The sequence below is a fragment of the Oncorhynchus nerka genome, linkage group LG24, assembly GCF_034236695.1.
Source record: "Oncorhynchus nerka isolate Pitt River linkage group LG24, Oner_Uvic_2.0, whole genome shotgun sequence".
Lineage (NCBI taxonomy): Eukaryota > Metazoa > Chordata > Actinopteri > Salmoniformes > Salmonidae > Oncorhynchus > Oncorhynchus nerka.
The window spans coordinates 40,589,813-40,599,430 of NC_088419.1; the positions used below are offsets into that span (position 1 = coordinate 40,589,813).

General features: G+C 46.2%; 1 pseudogene; it reads right to left on the reverse strand.

Annotated features, from left to right (window-relative positions):
• The window catches only part of LOC115107989 (ena/VASP-like protein), a 52,086-nt pseudogene extending 42,878 nt beyond the window's left edge, over positions 1 to 9,208 (reverse strand).
• Between the last annotated feature and the right edge of the window lie 410 nt (positions 9,209 to 9,618).

Sequence of the window (9,618 nt, forward strand, 5' to 3'; positions counted from 1 at the left end):
CCACTGCCTGTTCACCCCGCTATCATCCAGAAGGCGAGGTCAGTACAGGTGCATCAAAGCTGGGACCGAGAGACTGAAAAACAGCTTCTATCTCAAGGCCATCAGACTGTTAAACAGCCACCACTAACATTGAGTGGCTGCTGCCAACACACTGTAATTGACACTGACCCAACTCCAGCCACTTTAATAATGGGAATTGATGGGAAATGATGTAAATATATCACTAGCCACTTTAAACAATGCTACCTTATATAATGTTACTTACCCTACATTATTCATCTCATATGCATACGTATATACTGTACTCTACATCATCGACTGCATCCTTATGTAATACATGTATCACTAGCCACTTTAACTATGCCACTTTGTTTACTTTGTCTACATACTCATCTCATATGTATATACTGTACTCGATACCATCTACTGTATGCTGCTCTGTACCATCACTCATTCATATATCCTTATGTACATATTCTTTATCCCCTTACACTGTGTATAAGACAGTAGTTTTGGAATTGTTAGTTAGATTACTTGTTGGTTATCACTGCATTGTGGAACTAGAAGCACAAGCATTTCGCTACACTCGCATTAACATCTGCTAACCATGTGTATGTGACAAATAAAATTTGATTTGATTTGACAGTTGGCCCAGCGTCGGCCGGGTTAGGGGAGGGTTTGGCCGGCAGGGGTGTCCTTGTCTCATCGCGAACTAGCGACTCCTGTGGCGGCCCGGGAGCAGTGCACGCTGACACGGTCGCCAGGTGTACAGTGTTTCCTCCGACACACTGGTGCATCTGGGTTAAGTGGGCATTGTGTCAAGAAGCAGTGCGGGTTGTGTTTCGGAGGACGCGCGGCTCTCGACCTCCGCCTCTCCTGAGTCCGTACGGGAGTTGCAGCGATGAGGCAAGACTGTATAACAACCAACTGGGAAGAAGAAAAGGGGTATACAATTTTAAAAAGTCCGTGTGACCAATAAAATGTGATTTGATTTGAGTTGTTGGGAACCTATGGAGGTCAATTTGGACAGAAGAACGGTATAAAACCAAGGCTTGGAATGGGGTCTGAATTTCTAGTTGAATTCCTGCTGACAGCCTGCGAGCAGTGCGGAGAGATGAGAGCACCTTTAACTGCTTCCCACAGATGATGACATAAAACATCTAAGAGTTTCCTAAGCAAAGTGTCACGCTGAGAGTTTGAAAAGAGAGTGAGAGAGAGAGAGAGAGTGAGAGAGAGTGAGTGAGAGTGAGAGAGAGAGAGTGAGAGTGAGAGAGAGAGAGAGAGAGAGAGAGAGAGTGAGAGAGAGAGAGAGAGAGAGAGAGAGAGAGAGAGAGAGAGAGAGAGAGAGAGAGGAAAAGAAGTGATGGGGTTCCAGGGAAACCGTGTTGGCGGATGAACAAGTGTCTAACGTGAGGCGTTAAAGGTAGCTTTCACCTCCACGTCTGATACACTTTGGCCAAAAGCCATAGATCAGGGATGGCCAAGAACTACTGGCTGTGTAGACTGGCAGGCGTGTTACAGCAGGGCTGGAGCAAAAGCCTGAATGAGAGGAGGGTTGGCCAACCCTGTCATACTGAGTGTGTCAAACTCTGTTCAAGATTTAGAAATTCAAAGGGTGGCATTTTCACACTAAGGGCTGGAATGTTCAATGGAGTCTACAAGAGAAACCCCATTTAAAGTGTATTTTTTTGGGGGCCAGGTAAATGTTCTCAAAGACAATTATTAAAAGTCAAAATAGAATTTAGAATGCTAATTGTTAAGGCAAATAATTTAGTGAAGGGGTAATTTGGTGCCAACAAACTTTTTAGCCAAAGTCTGGGTGGATGGCTCATCAGATCTCAAGGCTTTTAAACAAACAGGCCTTCGATCGGTCATACCTTGGATTACTCTTAGTCTACCCATCTCAGGAAGAAAAGCACAACGATCAAATGAAACACGGAATCTTGGCCAACCAAATCTTGGTTAAGATTGCCTCCCCTCGTAAAACCCTGAGGTTTACGTCACGACAAGAGAGGAGAGTGGACTGGGAGCTCCCGAAGCAAAACAATAAGTATTGTGTGGCTGCCACGCCAGTCCAATTAAGGAGCCTGAAATGAATAAGGAAGACAAACTACATCTACAAACTACATCTACAAACTACATCTACACCAGATATTCAGCCTCTCTTGGAGGAAATCAAAACAGCCCACTTTGTCATAAAGTCTTGCTCAGTCTTAGAGCAGGGTCAGAGAGAGAGACACATTCCTGTCTGTCTAGTTAGTTTTCATGGGAAGATGATCTCGTACTAATGAGTATTCACTGGAATGTGTAATATTGAGGCTACTGCTACCGCACAGGCTATGTCTACCTCAACCGGAAATAACAGTTTTGCTTTACGCACATTAGGAGACCTAAATAAGGTGGTCGTGGAATGTGTGTGTGTGTGTGCGTGCCTATCATTCTTCCAGGGCTCCCTTGAGAGAGGAGAGAGAGAAAGAGAGAGAGAGGTGACTGAGGGTGGGAGTGCTGTCAGAGTCATACCATGAACACAGATACTCACAAACCTTTTTCCCCTCTGCTAGGGATGGAATGAGGGACAGTAAGAGTGAGGGATGAAAGAATGAGGGATGAGAGAAAGGATGAGAAGGAGATCTGAGGAAGGATGCGACCTGCCCTGGGGCTGCTTTCTCCAGCATGACGTCATTTAACTGATGGCCCGTAACCGCGACGACAGACACACACACACGCACGCACGCACACACACACACACGACAGACGGCTAATTCAACTTGAAACTTTATATTTTATGACGGTTGAGCGTTTGACCGAGGCCGTCTGGACTAAGTGCTCACTCACACAATGAAACTGGCAACACAGTCAGTCTGCTTCCCTTCACTTACAGTATGACAGAAAGCCATCCCTCGTCTCTACTCACACAATGGTTGGGTCTGCAACCTGCAGCCCAATCTGGATATCACTGCAACTTCTCTGTTTTACATCTATTGCATCATTTTACAGTGTATTTCTTGCATGGCAACCACATGTGTGGTGACATTTTCCATGATTTGACAGAGTCTTAGGCAGACAGACAGACACTTCCTATTCCCAGGAGAATCGTACAACAGGAAAACTTACTATCACCCCAATACCTAATCATACAAGCAATAATGTCCAATCCAGTAGCCTGAGGCTTTAAACATGATCTTTAGAATGGGCTGAATGATAACAATGAATCAGTTAAAATAGGTTTGGGTCACTGTTACTTTTGGGGGATAGTAAATCCCTTACAGCGATAGAGAGGAACTGAGAGAGAGAAAGGGAGAGAGAGTGAGGGTCAGAGAGAGAGAGAGAGAGAGAGAGAGTGAGGGTCAGAGAGACCGAGAGAGAGACAGACAGACGGACAGATGGAGTGTGAGAGAGAGAGAGAGAGATACAGAGAGACAGATGGAGTGTGAGAGAGAGAGAGATGGAGGGAGAGAGATAAAAACAACTAATATGCAGATGGAAAGAGGCCCAACCCTCAGGTTTTAGCAGGAGGATAAATGGGTCTGATGAGAAAAAGAGCATCCTCCTCACTTCTCTCTCCTGGTCTGTTGGAGCGCCTGTGGAGCACACACACACACACACACACACACACTTCGGAAAAGGTTAGATTTGCTCTCTTGGCTGTGTGTGTGCTCCTGTGGTGTTGGCCGATGCTGGTTGTCGTGGTTACCTGGCATTATTCTGGGATGCACAGCCTCCGTCACCATGGAAGCCAGGCAGGCGCATAACCCCCAGAATCCTTCACAAAGGCTTTTTTTAAGGTGTGTACTACTCCTTGACCACCTTTTAACCCATATTATTTCCATCACACCATCTATCGCTCTCTGACTCTCTCTCTCTACAACCATCACTCCCTTTCTCTTTGTATTTCTGCCTCTGCTCCCTTCCTCCGTCCTCTCTTTTGCTTACCCCTGCTTTTCTCACCATCCCCCACTCTCACCCCCCCACCCTCTCTCTGCCATTCCCTCTCTTCCCCTGCAGTTTTTTCCCAGCATGCATTTTCCCATTTGAATTCCTCGCAGATTTCCTCTTTCCTATTTTCTATCTGTCCCTTTATCTCTAATTGTCTCTCCTTCCATCACTCTCTCTCTCTCTGTACTAATAACCTGGGTATTGATCCAGCTGTAGAAAGCCGTGTCCATTTCCTGCTTAGTGGGAGTCAGCTGACACACTCTACTCCAACACACACACACAGAATCACGGAGCGAAGAGGAGGGATACACACACACACACACACACACACACACACTGCTGACAAAGTGCAAGGGAAATCACAATGAGCCTACAGTATGCATCCGTAAACAAGGAAGGACAATACAACAGACACCAGTGGTTCAGTTAGTGGTTTAGGAAACATGAATACAGCTAAAGGGGTTGAAATTATTTTGTGAAAGTAAAGCAGACTTGAAAGACTTTTTCACAGCGTGATGGCGATTTCGGCGTGTTTCTGCAATGTGTTGGAGATGAGAGGATGTGCCGGCCAGCAGGCTGCAAACACCACGCAGGCAACTGGGAATGTGTGCCACAGACTCTCTTTCTCTCTCCCTTCTCGCCTTATCCCTCCGTCTCTGATAAGTCTCCCTCTGTTCGCTCTCTTCTCCGCTTCTTCCCTGTTGGTCTCTCTCTTTCTTTCTCCCTCATTCTCCCCGTCACTGTGCTAACAGTATCCTGACTGAAGCAGTGACTGACTGCCAGGGCCTCGTCCAAATCAAACAGGAGTGAAGCTATTATCCCTCCGACCACAGAGACCCATGCTGGACAGCAGTCAGAGGAAAACCACATCGCATGCCGACTTTTCCTTCGTGCCTTTTACAGTAATACGAGACTGAACTGTGTCTGAATAACCTGTAGATTTACTCAAATCCCTCTAGCCTTCTAGCCAAGTGCGTAAAGGTGCTGGTTCTCACAATTGTACCACAGCAGGAATCATGAATTAGAGGTGGTATTGTAAGGAATGCCAGTACTTAAGTAGTGGAAAATTCAAGGTGGTGGTTGTCTGTACTTCTACTTCTACTGCAACCACTGCTCTAACCCTTGTATCTGTAACTTACTGTAGCCCTCACTGTAATTTACTGTAGCTACATAGCCCTCCTGCCTTAGCTGTAATTTACTGTGGCTACATAGCCCTCCTGCCTTAGCTGTAATTTACTGTAGCTACATAGCCCTCCTGCCTTAGCTGTAATTTACTGTAGCTACATAGCCCTCCTGCCTTAGCTGTAATTTACTGTAGCTACATAGCCCTTCTGCCTTAGCTGTAATTTACTGTAGCTACATAGCCCTCCTGCCTTAGCTGTAATTTACTGTAGCTACATAGCCCTCCTGCCTTAGCTGTAATTTACTGTAGCTACATAGCCCTCCTGCCTTAGCTGTAATTTACTGTAGCTACATAGCCCTCCTGCCTTAGCTGTAATTTACTGTAGCTACATAACCCTCCTGCCTTAGCTGTAATTTACTGTAGCTACATAGCCCTCCTGCCGTAGCTGTAATTTACTGTAGCTACATAGCCCTCCTGCCTTAGCTGTAATTTACTGTAGCTACATAGCCCTCCTGTCTTAGCTGTAATTTACTGTAGCTACATAGCCCTCCTGCCTTAGCTGTAATTTACTGTAGCTACATAACCCTCCTGCCTTAGCTGTAATTTACTGTAGCTACATAGCCCTCCTGCCTTAGCTGTAATTTACTGTAGCTACATAGCCCTCCTGCCTTAGCTGTAATTTACTGTAGCTACATAGCCCTCCTGCCTTAGCTGTAATTTACTGTAGCTTCATAGCCCTCCTGCCTTAGCTGTAATTTACTGTAGCTACATAGCCCTCCTGCCTTAGCTGTAATTTACTGTAGCTACATAGCCCTTCTGCCTTAGCTGTAATTTACTGTAGCTACATAGCCCTCCTGCCTTAGCTGTAATTTACTGTAGCTACATAGCCCTCCTGCCTTAGCTGTAATTTACTGTAGCTACATAGCCCTCCTGCCTTGGCTGTAAATGACCATAGCTACATAACCCTCCTGCCTTAGCTGTAATTTACTGTAGCTACATAACCCTCCTGCCTTAGCTGTAATTTACTGTAGCTACTAGGGGTGTGAACATTTAAATGTTAAAATGTTTCAACTAAGTTGGGATCCTTAACGTTAAGAAAAATCCCTAACCTGAAACACAATATTTTCTCCCTCCACATAATTAACATCACAGTGCAGTTATCATAAACCATTATTTTCCATGTTATAGCCTAACTAGACTATATGCCTATAAAAGCCTGGGGGAAGTTGTGTAATTTAAAATAAAACCAGCGAGGGAGAGGCAAACTTTCGGCTACTTTGGTGAATTTGGAAGACAATTAAGACATTGCGAGATGCAGATCACCAAGACATATGTCCCTACCTCGCCCTAGCCTGCCGTCTCTTTCTCTCTGCTAATGACACAAGTGTGTGTTCAGTCTGTTGTGTGTAGAACATCCTAGTTTAGGAAAGAGTGGTCTGCGCACAGGCAGCAGGAAGGCTAAGATGTTCTGGTCTCCTAGTGATGGAAGTTAGTCCCGCTTCAGAAAAGGCATGACTTTACAGACTGTTGAACTCCCAAGTCTCCAGGGAAGGTTTATTGTCGGCGTTTCAAAAGCCGTAGTGTCGTCTACCCTAACAGACAAACAAACATGCCATAGCCGAGGCGCTTTCAAGGGGCCACATACGATTATATCTGAAAAGGGTCATCGATACAGTCGATACCGGTAACCTGCTGTAATTTCATATTATGAGACAGAAACGTACCCCGCGCTCGCAAGACCGGTCCCATGAATCGCCTAAAATAGTATGTTAAATAACGCGATTTAGCAAGACATTGTGTAGAAAGATAACGCATCTATTTACCTACCATGAAAAAACCAACAGCATAAACAATACAGCAGCACATCAATCAGCAACGTTAATTGTCGCCGGGGAAACAATAGCACATTAAATGCCAGAACAGAATATGACTGTACAGAGTCATTCTTCTGACGCAGCACCTTTTTTTAACGGTCTGAAAAGTCATCAACTATACACGTTACTGTTGCTGCGTTCTGTCTGTAAAGGGCTGCGGTAGATATAACTTCATTGCCTGAGTCTACCGGTCATACACACGTAATAGGCCCACTATTCTGCATTATGAATTGACGTGGAATTGTGTATATTTGTCCTTCAAATGTGTTTTGGATAACGATCAAATAAATGTCAGTTTAAACGGTAAAGAAGAATTGTCCAGTTGTCACATCCCTCGTAGAAACATACCCGCTGGCCTGGCTGTGTTAAAAGCTGCTTACCAGAGGAAAACTCAGGGAGTCTGTTAAAGCTGATCTAATCATCAGTTAGAGAGGAGAAATCTGACCAGTGATCACACACCAAATTACTAATGGGCGAAACCTGAAACCATGGATGGATGGAGGGATGGCTGACACAATGATAAATGACTGATTGCAAGGATAAAGAGGAAGAGTGCTTGGGTGCCAGACAGACATACACTTGATAAAGAGAGTGCCGAAGACAAAAAAAACACTGCACAAAACATTGAGCATGTGTCTCAGAGCATTCTGCAACCATGGTGACAGTGGCAACATCAGGGAAGGATGCTCCAACGCACCATGGGAGCTGCAAGCGTTTACGAGGAGAAGAGAAGGATGAGAGGAAGAGGAGGAGCAGCAGGCAGAGAGAAAGGAGAGGGCAGACGGAAAGAACAAAGAGCCCTGGTCTCTGCCACAAACAAGCTACACACACACACACACACACACACACACACACACACACACACGGCTGCAGCCCTCCGAGACAAACACAACACAACAGCACCACTGTCATCACCCCAGCAGTCTTGGCAAGCTTCTTCACAAGGCATCAATGCCTCCTCCTCTCTTCTCTCCTCCTCCCTCACCCCCTATCAGGACCTAGACATTGACTGCACAGCTTACACATTAACATTCTACCCCAGCCCCTCTGCAAGGACAACCACTCACAGCTGGCACATAGAAACACAATGTATGGAACAGAACTGACACGGCTGTCCATTCCACAGGATAGACATGTACATTCATTCTGAACATTGGATGTCTATTTATACATCTATTTGCAATCCCAGCAAGGACCCTGCTCTCTAATAGACACAGGGCTTGGCTATTGGTAGCTGCAAATCTCTACTGCATAGGCAATATGATTATGAATGATGTCATTTGAGATGCAGCCAATAGGAAAGTAGATATCAGCTGGACTGTGCTACTGTATGCTGCTCTGTTACCATTGCTCATTGCAAATTGGCTGTGGTCCTCACTAATGCGCATAGTATTACAGTATTACTGTCTCCCCAATGGTAACCTATCCAACCCAGTGTAGCGCAGCATCACAGTAACCTACCCAGTGTTACCCAGTAGCCTACCTGACTTTAAACTCCTGTGCTGTGACCTGGACCTGGGCACCAGCAGGCACAGCCTCAGTACAGTAGATCTGAGGGAAGTAGAACCGGTGGGACTGCACGTTTATATCCATGGTGCTAGCTACCTCACATCAGACGCACAGCACAAGCCCAGCTACAGGAAAGACTCAAGGATTTATCTCGTTTCTCCGTGTCTCTTCGGATTCTTCTTTCCTTTCCCCTGGTCTGTCCGTCCAGGCTGTGGCGTGAGTTAACGATAGAGGTCAGAGGTTAGCGATGGCATCCCAGTAATTCCCTCTCTGCGTCTCCGCAACTAATGGGGTTGCCGTGGATTCACAGTCACAGCAACGGAGAGATACAGCCGGGCTTCCCCCTCTCTGCCAAATACACAACCCCCCCTTTCCTCCCCTCTCTTCACTCGATCACCTCTGCTGGCTCCTCACAGACACACAAACCTATTTCTCCAGTAACAACACAGCAATTCACATGGAGCAGGACAATAAATACATACAAATGAAAGAACAAAGACGCTTCCAATGACAACGCGAAAGAAAAGGACGCAAACTAAACAACTCTTTTGGGTCCTTTTTCACCAACGCATCCTTTGCCACAACAGATATTTTAGATGAGGTGGGGGAGAGAAAAAGAGGAGAGAAAATAAAATAGGAACAGAGAAAAAAGGGAATAAATGAAAAACGATAGAGCAGCCCTCAGAGTCTGAGAGCACTGAATGAGAGACGAGAGGAGAGCCCTTTGGGGTTTTTGCCGGTCGAGTGAGCGAGTGAGCGAGAGAGCGAGAGAAGGAGAGAAGGAGAGAGAGAGAGAGAGCAGTAGAGCAAGAAAGGGTTGCGGTAAAGTGAAAGAGAGCGAGAGAGAGAGAGAGAGAGAGAGAGAGAGATTCACAGTGCTGTGAGGCGTTGCCCTCACACTGCCTCTCCTCTGCGTGTCTCACTGGATTACAGCCTCCACTTCCATCCCTCCATCCCTCTCTCCCCTCCTCCCTCTCCCCCCTCCCCTCCCAGCTGTGATATGAGCAGTTGGCCGCCAGCCCCAGAGGCTGCTGGTCCTCTACTCCCCCTTCTCACATCCCTCTCTGCTCTCCTCTTCTGACGCTCTGATTGGACGGAAACAGGGATGCGTAAGCCCGCACGGAGCGAGGGATGAGGAGAGAGCATAGTAGAGGAGGAGTGACTGTTGTTAATTCA